Below are 12,439 nucleotides of genomic sequence, written 5' to 3'. Positions count from 1 at the left end.
TTATATTAGAATTGTGTGAATTATACAAAAATTCATTTAATCTTTTTAACATTTACTTATTTTTGAGAGACAGAGAGACATAGCACGAGCAGGGGTGGGGCAGAGAGAGAGGGAGACACAGAATCCAAAGTAGGCTTCAGGATCTGAGCTGTCAGCGCAGAGCCCAATGTGGGGCCGGAACTCATGAACCATTAAATTGTGACTTGAGCCAAAGTCAGACGCCTAACCAACTGAACCACCCAGGCGTGACCCCAAAACTCATTCAAATAACAACCAGAAGTAGTTATTAACTGGAATTTAAGTTCATCACTATTATTACTTATGGAATCAGTGAAAACATTGCAAATCATTAAAGTATTACTAAAAATTAATTTTAAAAAATAAATTAATTTTCATATTTATGTTATGATCTTTTTACATATTTATGTGTTATAAATAAAATATGTAAAAGAAGTTATTTGCCTCTGGATATGTTGAGGCACTGATTATTTTGTAAGCAAGTTGTTTGTGTATCTAGAGAGCAAGGGTGGAAGTGATTTGCAAAGGTCTGGAGAACTTCTCCTTGTAGGTTGCCAGCACCTTGTTGGTTTTGTAGGAGGAGGAAGACACCCGCCCCTGCATTCCTGTTCATGTTCCTGACACATCCACCCAGACCTCAGAAAACAGCACTGGAAATTAAGTGAGATGACAGCATTCCAGAAACATGGGGCTGTTTCTGTAGTTACTGTTTCCCTGCTGCTGAGAAATTTGAGTTTGGGGATGGGGTGAGTGCCAGTAGATGTTGATGTTCTTTCATTCTGGTTCTTTAGCAGGCCCTGTATTGAACTGAACTTTTACAACTGAGCTATTTCAATTTGCTGCATTTTTTTTACCATTAGCTGATAAGGCAGTACTTAAAATCATGGGCTCGGTGCCCTGTGCTAATCCTTTGTCCCTTGCCATTGCTCTCTCTTTTAGGAGGTTCACTCTTTGTTACCTTGGTTGCAACAATTTCGTCCAGGAAATCGACATGTGCAGTTATTTATGTGGCTTCTCTTTTCGTTTTCTTAATCCAACTCCTTTTCTCTCCCTTTCTACCTTATTGTACTTCAATACAACACACACACACACACACACACACACACAGAGTCAAAAGAAAAAAAGGAAAAAGAGGTGATATTAGTATAGATATGGGAAATTTTAGAATGCAGAAACAGGCCAAAACTGCTTCTATTTCCCTAAGCTAGNGGGGGGGGGGGGGGGGCAATCTCTTTTTAAATAGCAACATCTTCAAACACACAGCTTTTTAAGAATTAGTTTTTACCTTCCTTTGTGCCTTCCCAAAACATTTGCTTCTTGCCCCCACCAGAAAGTAGGAAAATAGAACATAGGAATTGTAGCCAAAATTGCAGTTGGAAAGTTAGCATTTTTAAGAAAATAGTTTTTGGTATATGTGTTTCTATATTTCAAATCCTCATTCTTAAGGGTGTCTGGGGCAGTGAACAGAATGGTTTTTCATACTTTGGTGATGATCCCACTAAAGTTTGGTTCTCTGTTACTTTCTTTTTGGGCATCATAAGGTAGTGTAATGAGCACTTTACTAAAAGACCATTGTGTTAGGGCATATGGTTTCCTTATGTATTGGTATCGCTGAATGAATAACATTGATTTACAATACATATGTTTACTAAAAAATATTTTTTTCTAGCTAAAAAATGATGGAATGATGCTATTGTTAAAAAGGAGACAGCAGACTCCAAATTATGTCATTTGTGCTAATCCCCACATCAGCAAAGCAAGACTTAATACCTAACCTAATTGTAGTCTTAACTCCCCAGGAATGTGACCTTTAACCAGTCAACTTGAAATTTCCTGTCAGCACTAGGAGATAATCCACTGATAAACCCCCTCTGTTTCTCTTAGTAGGGCAACCTTGCTTAAAACAATGCATTCTTGGTTAATAATTTCCTTTTTTTGTTTCTCCTCTGTCTTTAGAAACTTTTCCTTTTCTGCAGCTCAACACAGCTTCTTTCTACCTGCTAGACTGGGTGCTGCTTGAGTCATGAATCATTACATAAAACCAATTTGATCAATTTATTCAGTTGGATATTTGCTATTTAACACTGTAAATAAAAATTAATGACATAGATCAAGAAAAATCTAGTGGCGCATGCCGCGTGAGCTCAGTACATATTTGCTGACTGACAGAGTGGATGAATAAGTGAATGAATGAGGCTCTATCCTCAAAGACCCCTCAGAGAAAACCCAGTCTCTCTTATTCTACAATAAAATTTGGGAATGGAAGCACTTATCAAGAACACGGTTTTCCAGGATCTTCTACCGTAGATTCTGATTTACTTGGTCAGTATGGGGTCTAGGAATCTATCTATATTTTCCATTGGTGTCCCAGGTGAGTCTTTGAACAAGTTTAGGGGGAACTACATTATGAAATACATCCCAGTCAGCTAGAGCCCTTCTCCCACTGCAGTGGAGCATAGCTAGATTTAGGAACACAAAAATCCTGTCAATCAGAAGAAGCATGCTTCTTTTCTTTAGCAAAGTTGCTGATTGTTAATAATGAGTAGTCCAAACACTCCAATAAGATTGCAAGTGGTCCTTAATTTAAGGGCACTTTATGTATATCTTTCTTATTACACTTACTGTAATCTGCTTCATGCATCCTTATTTGTATACGCATTTTATCTCCTTATGAGAGTATAGTAGGAAATAATCTTATAAACCTATGCATTTTTTCTATACTTCAGTGACTACAAAGCTACTTTTAATATATTTAAAATATGGCTCTTACTAGCTCTCCTTAAGTACATGAAGTATATGAAATACTAAAACATTATTTCACTTGCATCAAGTATTTCTTATAATTTATTTTATTTTATTTTATTTTCTTAAATACTTTATTGTCAAGTTGGTTTCCATGTAACACCCAATGCTCATCCCAACAAGTGTCCTCCTCCATGCCCATCACCCCCATTCCCCTCCCCCTCACCCCTATCAGTCCTCAGTTTGTTCTCAGCATTCAAGAGTCTCTCATGACTTGCCTCCCTCCCTCTTCCTATAATTAATTTTTTTAAAGGTTTTATTTTTAAGTAATCTCTACACCCAAACAGAGGGCTTGAATTTACAACACTGAGATTAAGAGTCATGCGCTCCACCAACAAGGCTGCCAGGTGCCCGTTATAATTTTAGTTTTATGGAAAAGTGGATTACACATCAATTTGAGTTCTGGACAATGTACCTCCCTCTCCCTTGCTTTTGGATTCTCCTGGCACTGGGGCAGGGGCATAGGGGTGGGCGTTGGTTCAAGAGATGAGGTCTGGATGGGAATGGGAAAGGTCCAAGTTTCTTGAATGCTCTAATTTGTTAGGGTGCTATATTGGGCTTTCCTCAAATAGTTCAGGATTCTCCTTGAGAAGAGAGCTCTGTGGTGAAATACATTTGGAAATGCAGCATCCTATATATCCACCTAGGATTAATAATGCATGCTAATATAATGAAAGAAAACACAATAATGCATGCTAATATAATGGAAGAAATATCTTTTGGGATGCCTGGGTAGCTCAGCTGGTTAAGTGTCTGACTTTTAATTTTGGCTCAGGTCATGATCTCAGTTTGTGAGTTCGAGTTCTTGTTCAAAATAAATAAGATAAACATTAAAACTTTTTTTTAAAAGAGGTATTTTAAATTTTGTTTAATTCTTGTTATAAGATGCCACACATTTTGGAAAGTGTTTGCTTTTGCATTTGCACAAGAAAGAGTATGTCTAGATCACTTGGTTTTCAAAGTGTGGATCCAGGACCAGCAGCATTAGCATCACTTGGGGACTTCAAACAAAAGTAAATTCTTGAGTCGCACTCCACCAGAGAGACATTGAATCAGAAACTGTAGATGGGGGTGGGGGGGAGCAATCTAGGTTTTTATGAGCCTGATCTAAGGCCTGTGAAAACCACTGCTCTACACTAATTAATCACTTTCTAGGTGTTCTGAGTAGGGTAATAAAATTGTCTGTGCATTGGGAAGGGAATCATTTCAAAATGTTAACAAGTCTGATTCATCTGCCTTGTTTGTTAAAAATGCACATTTCTGGGCTCCAAAACTACCTAGGAGATCAGCATTTCTGGTGGTGGAGCTCAGAACTGCAGCACCTCTCACCAGCCCTCAGGGGACACCGCTGCGGCTAGTTCTCAGAGCAGGCTTCCCAAAAGTTCCCATTGATTTGCAGCAGCCACTCCTGGGCACCCTTGATGTTTGGATTTGGAATAATCCAGAGTTAAGGGACTTGTGTCTCTGACGGAGAGGAGACCAAAACAAAGGAGGATGTAATGATGTTGTGTCAAATGGTCTCCTTTTTTTTAATTAAAATTAAGGCATAAGTCTTATGGGTTACAAAGTATACATGCTTATTGACTAATGCATGAACAGATAATTTGTAAAGTTTGGGTTTATGTGAAGTGGAGCATTCCTGATTCTGAGACATTTACTCATCTCAGCACGTATTCCTGGGACATAATGGAGTATCTTTTTCTCAGAAAGGAATGATCTCTAGAGTAAAGGTGCCATGGGCCATTAGAATAAACCTTTGGATGCCAACTGGCCAGCCAGAACAATTCATCCAGCTAACTGTATGGGATCTCCTTGAATTTGAATGACAATAGTAGTTTGTTGGACAGAATGCATTAGCCTCTTTGTAGGCTCCTAACACCCTTGGAGGCAGCTTTGAAGAAATTAAGGGGTGTGACGTGACCCTGGGTATATTTAAAGAAAATTAAGGCCACTGAAGAAATTGCTTTTTGTGGTCTCTCTAGTAGGAAGTGTTCTGAGATGAAAGTCTTTGTGAAGTTAACCCAAACATTGTTTAAGCATTGTTTAATAAACAAACTTGAGGTTAAAATGAGGTTTGTTGGGCAAAGGGAAACAAGAGAGAGAAGCAAACCAAGAAACAGACTCTTAACTGTAGAGAACAAACTGATGGTTACCAGAGGGGAAGTGTGTGGGGGGATGGTTTAAATAGGTGATAGAGATTAAGGAATGCCCTTGTGATGAGCACCTGGTATTGTATGGAAGTTCTGAGTCACTAAATTCTACACCTGAAACTACTATTACACTGTATGATAACTAACTGGAATTTAAACAAAAACTTTCAAAAGATAAAATGAGGTTTGTGTGTATAGAAAAGCAAAGTATATACCTATACTTAGGTATCTCCAGTGCTATTTTGAGAATAAGAAATAGAAAACCATGCATTTTTGAACAGACAATGCATGGTTGTATATTAATACATATTTATGACCCATGTCACTTTTCTTCTTGTGTTTTTAACCTTGAAAAAGGCAGGCTGCTAACTTTAATGGAATATTCTAAAATGAGAAGAGCTAGGTTCTACATCAAACTGCCTGCCATTGCCATCATTCTGACCATTGTATAAAAAGCTGTATTTCATAGGAAATAAAGGGATGTTTGGTATTCCAGAGTTTTAAATGCAGGCCCAATTAAAAATTAAAGGAGTCCTTGAATACACTTCAAACATTCTTAAAATTCTATTTAAAAATATATATCATCACCATCACACCCATAAATAAATACTAGGAAGGATGACCCAGAAGCTTGCAGATGACAAAAGGAGTCAAATTTTTAGTATTTGATTTTCAAAGGCCTATATTTGAGCATTGAAATTTGGAAAAACACACAAGAGCGAGCTTTGTTGTTCCCAGTTTGCACAGGAGAGTTGGACCAGAGAAGGAGAGTGGAAGGGTCTTCTTGCCCTCCCTTTTCTCTAGGTAACAGAATCTGGGGGAAGCCAGAAACTCTTTACCTTCATTACATCTGCAAAGACCTTATTTCCAAATAAGGACACATTCTGAGGTTCTAGGTGGACATATGTATTTAGCAGATACTAACCTACAACACTACCCAAAATGTATTAGAAGAAATGTCTCTTTCCCCTGTAGATTATTGAAAAACTAACATGGAAACAGAATAACCAGTGTCTTCATCTTTTTTCCTGTAGACATCTTTTTCCTCTGCGAAAGTGAGGAGTGTTCAAAGAAATCGTCTATGGAGGGGAGGCCTCAGAACTCAGGTCTTCATGTTAGAGTAACTCAATTTGGCTCCAAAAGGGGAATGAGTTTGGGTTGGTGTAACTTCGATGGGGAACACTCTTTGTACAACCATCCATTTATAATGCGATTGTACAAAGGAAATGCTAACAAATTCTAATCTGGAAATGCAGAATTCCTTTTAAATAACGATCTAGAGGTAGTGAATAAATGCCATAGTATCTGAGAATTTGATGCTACTTTAATATTTCATTTTTACTACTGAGTTAGCACTCAGTTGAAAATGGACATGAGTGATTTCTGAATGAGGGTCCTAACCTTTTGTAATCTGATTCCCTTAGTATTTACCCAGATGCATTCTTCCAGGAATCTCAGAGTTTTAGCTGAAAAAGTGAAAGGGCCCTCTTCTTTTGGTTTGCCATTGTTATACCAAGTACTACTCTAACGACCCTTTAAGACTTTTTTGGGTCTCTAGTCTGCTTGATTGCATCTGAGATACTTCTGAGCAGAGATGAAAAATGGGTTAGTGACACACAGCAAACACATATGGAAATTGTATGGGAATTGTGTCAAACGGTTTAACTCGGAAAAAAACTGTACATTCCATATTGAAGTTTATCAGTAAGGATCAAAGTTATTATTAAAGTGATGCAACCAATTTTCATATATGTATGTCTATAAATTCTGTACTGCCCAAATATTTTAGAAAGAAAGGGATTCTTATGAATTCAATGGAAAACTTGAAATCTATTGCTTTTGCTTGCCTTGTGTCAATGAAAGATGTTCAGTGAGTAGATGTGTTATATTTTTTATAGTGAGATATTTTACTTTATTTTTATATTCAGTACTATTCCATTATAGAGAAATTCTTTTTTTAAAGAAAAGGGGGGGGGGGCGCCTGGGTGGCTTAGTCGGTTAAGCGTCCGACTTTCGCTTAGGTCATGATCTCGTTGTTCGTGGGTTCGAGCCCCGCGTCGGGCTCTGTGCTGACTGCCAGCTCAGAGCCTGGAGCCTGTTTCAATCTGTGACTCCCTCTCTCTCTGACCCTCCCTTGCTCACGCTGTCTCTCTCTCTCTCTCTCCTAGAAATAAATAAAACATTAAAAAATTTTAAAAAAAGAAAAGAAAAGTGGGAACTCAGTAAGCAAATAAGAGTGCTTGTTTAAAATACCCGTGATAATACAAAAGTCACAGTTTTTTTCTAAATATACTTGGTTCATATTATAGTTCAATACATGGGGAATCAGTTTAATTTATTTAATGGTGTTTCATTTTTGGGGTAACTCTGCTAAGTTTTATAACTAGTATTTTGATTTGGCTTACTTTTCCACTTTAATAGTTATTATTGATGTCAATGTTTAATAGCTTGAAGGTGTTTTTTAGGATGTAGTGTAAAAGTTCTAATTAAGGAAAAGTCCCCTCCCTTTCACTGCAAAAAGATTTTTTATTTGGCAATATACTATTAAGTTATAAATGAGCACTCTAAAAGTGATTTTTAGCTGTGGGTTTTTCTTTTATTTATGTGTTAAGATACTGTTTTATGTGATTGTAAATATATTTAATGCTGCTTATTCAAATATGCATGAGGTTTACATATTCAGAAAAGAATTAGCTTTCTGACTTAATTTAATTAGCATTAGGCAGAATATAAACATGAATGTCTGAAAAGCAAATAGCCACGGGAGCACAAATTATTTAGATACTTTAAAATGAAAAGAAAAAAAAATACAATAACTCACAGCCAGTGAAGGAAATTCAGTAATAAGAAGCAAGAGGAGATAACTGCATTTCATAATTTTTGTCACTTGGCCCCTAAAGGTGGTGATAAAATTCTGTTATCCTTCCTGGGATGTTCCAGCCTGTACATGCACGGACAGCAGTGGCATGTCAACTGACCATTGCTGAGGTTTTGACCAGAGTTCAACTTAAAGTTTCCTTTTTTAAATTTCTAGATGACTGCAACCAAAACAGTGTCGGTGTTTCTTATAAAAGCTAACACATTTGGTAATAATGATAATGGAGTTTGTTAGCAAGTTAGAATGTTTGCATACCATATTAAAAGCTCAATTCTAGTATATTTATACTGTTGCCACTATTTATACTGCACCCTTGTTTTCTACTCACTTGGGTTTAGGTCAGTGGTTCTCGAAATGTAGTGTGCATCAGAGTGACTTGAAGAGCTTGCAGAAACATTGCTGAGCCACCAGCAGAGCTTCTGATTCAATCGGGCTGGGATGGGGACTGCCAGCCTGCATTCCTAATAGCTTCATGGCTAGTGCTGATGGGTTTGGTCCAGAAATACAGTAGGAGATCTGCCCGCCTGGATGAATTTCAGGAGAGTTCTTTATTTCTGACATAAGAAGACCAGGGATAGTTTAAGATGGTATTTGTTACATAGACATGTTTTCATAAGAATAGATTATGATTTTGCCCGTATTTCCAAAACTGGACTTGGGGTTTGTTTTTGTTTTTTTAATGTTGACAATGGTGAATAAAGGAGGTTGTAAAATAGCATTAAACAGAATATTTTTGTTTAATAAACAGAACCTTTTTTGTCTAATAAAAATAGTTTAATATTAATTGCTATTCAAATGTCACCTGTATTTTTAATAATTAGTGTTTTTGATTAAACAAAATGTTCTTCATCTTCGTATGCCATATATACCTACAGCTGGAACTAGATTTATTTAATCTATAAATGAATATTTTATTTTAATGAATGCTGGTGGTGCATACCATTCTTTGCTCACGTCAGAGGTCCCTAAGACAACCATTTAGCAAAAACTTTGGAACAGATTCCTTATACTGCTCTCACTCAACTTGCTTCACACTTCCCTTCATACATACAAATCAGGATTTCCCTGACTTGAAGTCCAGTCAAATGTGAATTATTCCTGGGATAGAATGAAAAAATTGATCTCCAGAGTAACTACTGACTATAGTGGTCGATAATCTGACCCACACAGATTTATTGAGTGCCTGTTTTATGTGTGTGTGTGTGTGTGTGTGTGTGTGTATGCATTTCTATATATGCAATTCACTTATTTCTCACAATAAATTTTTTATTCCAATTTCACAAATAAGGAAAATGGGACTGAGCCAAAAGAAATGACTTGCCCAAGTATCAAGAGACACTTCCAGGCTTTGAGCCTGAACTTTCTGAGGTCAGGTTGAAGAATCTTCCAATAATTCTGTTTCTATTTAAAAATAAATCAAAGAAGGTAAGGAAAAGTCATTATTGTTGACCATTAAATACAAGCCACTATTTTGGGATACACAGTCCAAGGGTTGAGAAGGGGTGGCAGGAATCTTTTTAGTGATACACAGAAATTAAAAGCAACTGCTTGGTTGTGTTCTTTGGAGGTAATGATATTAAAATATGGTTAACAATCAGTTTGTAAACTTAATGAGATGAACTAAGTAATAATTAAAGTCTAACTGTGATGGACTTGGTTTGAAAGAGAAAAGAATAGAGGAAAAGACAAGTATAAAATAGAAAAGGAATTGAGAGAGAGTGAAAAAAGGGATGAGGACAGTTAAGGAGGCAGAATGGAAGTGGAGAGACACATGGAAATGAGACAGAGAGAGAGAGTGGCCCTCAGATACACAGAGAGCAGAAAAAAATTGGGAGGGAGAAAAAAGCAAAGAGATGAAAGAAAGAAAAAACCATGATGGATAGATACATCTCTAACTCGGTTTTTTTTCTGATTGGTATTGTTTTCACAAAAGTTAAGCCCATGATTATCATCAGAATTCAAATTCTAAGTGTAAAGAGATAGGCCTTAATATTTTCCCTAATGCATATTTTCTTTGTTAAAATTCAACAGGATAGTTAACCAGGATAATTAACATAATTAAGATCCAAATATACAAATAAACTACACTTTATTTGGTCCCGTCCAAATAAGCTATAGTTACATTTTCAGGATATGTGGGAAAGCTTACCCACCTCCTGACTCTCATAATCAATAGCACACACACACACACACACACACACACACACACACACAGAGCTATTCATATAAACACACAACTACAAAAACAAGAGTATGGAAAAATATCATTCTTTCAAATATGAGCTGCCGTTTCAGTAAGTAAATAGACAGACTATCGTTGTTCCTAGAAATATTTAAATTGCTTAACAGACAGGACTTCTTAAAGTCACATGGGTGGGGACTCTGAGTCACTGAGAGTTAATATCAATGTGTGTGGGAAAAGCAATGATAATACCAACTGGGATAGAATTTGCAAAAGTGGTTCCAGTGGCTGCCCTCCCTCTGTCCAACCCCCCTTGCAGTGTGACTTTGCATCTCCTCTCAGCAGGAGGAGGAGTGGATTTCACCTCCTGAAACTGAACTGGCCTTGTGACTCCTTTCAACACCGATGCGAGGCAATTGTGACATTTTTGAGCCTAGGTTTCAAGAGTTCTTTTATACCTCCAGTTCACTCCTGGGTGCCATGCCTCTACCACAAGCAAAAGCTTGGCTTAGCCTACTGGAGGACCAGAGCTGAGTCACTCTGGTTATCTCAGCCAACGTCTCAGACATGACGACAAAGCTGATCCACAGATAACTGCGGGTACGTGAAAAAGTCCAACTGGGTTGAGAAACGTGGGGCTGATCTCAGCTGAGCCCAGCTCCAGTTGTTGACCCATAGAATTGCAAGCTCAAGAAATGATTACTTCTTATGTCATTAAGTTTGTAGGATAGCTACAGCTGGCTGATACACAAGTTAACTTTTACTGATTGCTAATGTGTCAGGTGCGGGCCTAAGCATCTTAGATACAGTATCCAGTTGACTCTTTTTAAGAGGATGTAGACACAGATATTTTCCACATCACAGAAGAGACAACCACCATTTTTACCCTCTTCACACAGCCACATTTTAAATCCAGGTCACCCAAGGGGTGCCTGGGTGGCTCAGTCGGTTAAGCTTCCAACTTCGGCTCAGGTCATGATCTCACAGTTTGTGGGTTCGAGCCCCACGTCAGCTCTGTGCTGACTGTCAGCTCAGAGCTTGGAGCCTGCTTCAGATTCTGTGTCTCCCTCTCTCTCTGACCCTCCTCTGCTCACACTGCGTGTGTGTCTCTCTCTCAGAAATAAATAAAACTTAAAAAAAAATAAATCTGGGTCATCCAAGCCTGATCTCTGCATTCCATTGCCATATTGCCTCCATCTGAATTTGCTGGTTGGTGAATCCTGAGAAACTTGAGTAGTTAAGGATTATTACTTTGAATACTATTACTTTTGTTACTTGGTTTCTTGAAATTTAGCACTAGAACAAGAGTCCCCAAGCTATTTTTTCACTGAGAAATTACTTTTGGTGGCAAATTTCCTGTGCTACCAAGTTTTTTCTTGCTTTCTGTCAACATTTCAATTGGTGGGTAGCTCTCAAGCCACTCTCTATGAACTGCTAGTGGCTGGAGGGGGAAGTGGCTGGTGGTGGGCAGAACACTATTATCTTCATTTTTAAAAAGTTTATGTGGTAATCAGGTGATTTAACAAAATAGAGAGAGAGAGAGAGAGAGTGTGTGTGTGTGTGTGTGTGTATAAAACTTTGGTTTTATAAAATCTTTGGTTCAGGTCATGATCTCATGGCTTGTGGGTTTGAGCCCTGTGTCTGCCTCTGTGCTGACAACTCAGAGCCTGGAGCCTGTTTCAAATTCTGTATCTCCCCTTTTCTCTGCTCCTCCCCCACTCACGCTCTCTCTTAAAAATAAATAAACGTTAAAAATTATATATATATAAAAAGACAACACATATGTACAGCCATCCAAATAGAAGGTAATTGTAGCGTAAGCCCACAATTAAGTTAACTGCTACCACCCATAGACAATGTTCCAAACTGAGAAGAGTTAATTCCTTCAAAGTAGGGTCTTAAAAAGCCTGTAATATTCCAGGGAGTGAAAACATCAAGTCTTCTTCAGTGTATTACTTATTTATGCAGCACTTGTGATTGTTATGCATGTCTTTGTCTTCCCAACATAGTACCTTATTTCCCCGTGAGTAAGAAATCTCATTATTTTTCATTATTTTTTTTAAAAGATTTTTTTAAATGTTTTTTTTTTTAATTTATTTCTAGGAGAGAGAGAGAGAGACAGAGAGAGAGTGTGAGCAGGGGAGTGTCAGAGAGAGAGGGAGTCACAGACTGAAACAGGCTCCAGGCTCTGAGCTGGCAGTCAGCACAGAGCCTGACGCGGGGCTCGAACCTACGAACCCCGAGATCATGACCTAAGAGAAAGTCAGACGCTTAACCGACTCAGCCATCCAGGCTCCCCTCATTATTTTTCATTATTTATTAAAGCTCATTTTCCCAGTGACTCAGATCCAGCCAATTGAAGTTCTTTCATACATTTGTGTTATGGCTTCAGAAGTTTGAACAGGATAG

General features: G+C 37.8%; 1 protein-coding gene across 6 annotated transcripts in view; it reads right to left on the bottom strand.

The window, feature by feature from the left end:
• The window catches only part of RXFP1 (relaxin family peptide receptor 1), a 112,522-nt gene that overhangs the window by 59,674 nt on the left and 40,409 nt on the right, over positions 1–12,439 (bottom strand). The window contains exon 1 of one of the 6 annotated variants that reach the window (XM_077761453.1): positions 8,177–8,260. The exons of the other annotated variants lie outside the window; for them this stretch is intronic. The gene's annotated coding sequence lies outside the window, so the exon portion shown is untranslated. Of the gene's footprint in view, positions 1–8,176; positions 8,261–12,439 lie in introns of those variants that run through there. 6 annotated transcript variants of the gene reach the window in all.

The sequence above is a fragment of the Crocuta crocuta genome, unplaced genomic scaffold, assembly GCF_008692635.1.
Source record: "Crocuta crocuta isolate KB4526 unplaced genomic scaffold, BGI_CrCroc_1.0 scaffold422, whole genome shotgun sequence".
Taxonomy (NCBI): domain Eukaryota; kingdom Metazoa; phylum Chordata; class Mammalia; order Carnivora; family Hyaenidae; genus Crocuta; species Crocuta crocuta.
This window is presented reverse-complemented; position numbering and strand designations above follow the sequence as displayed.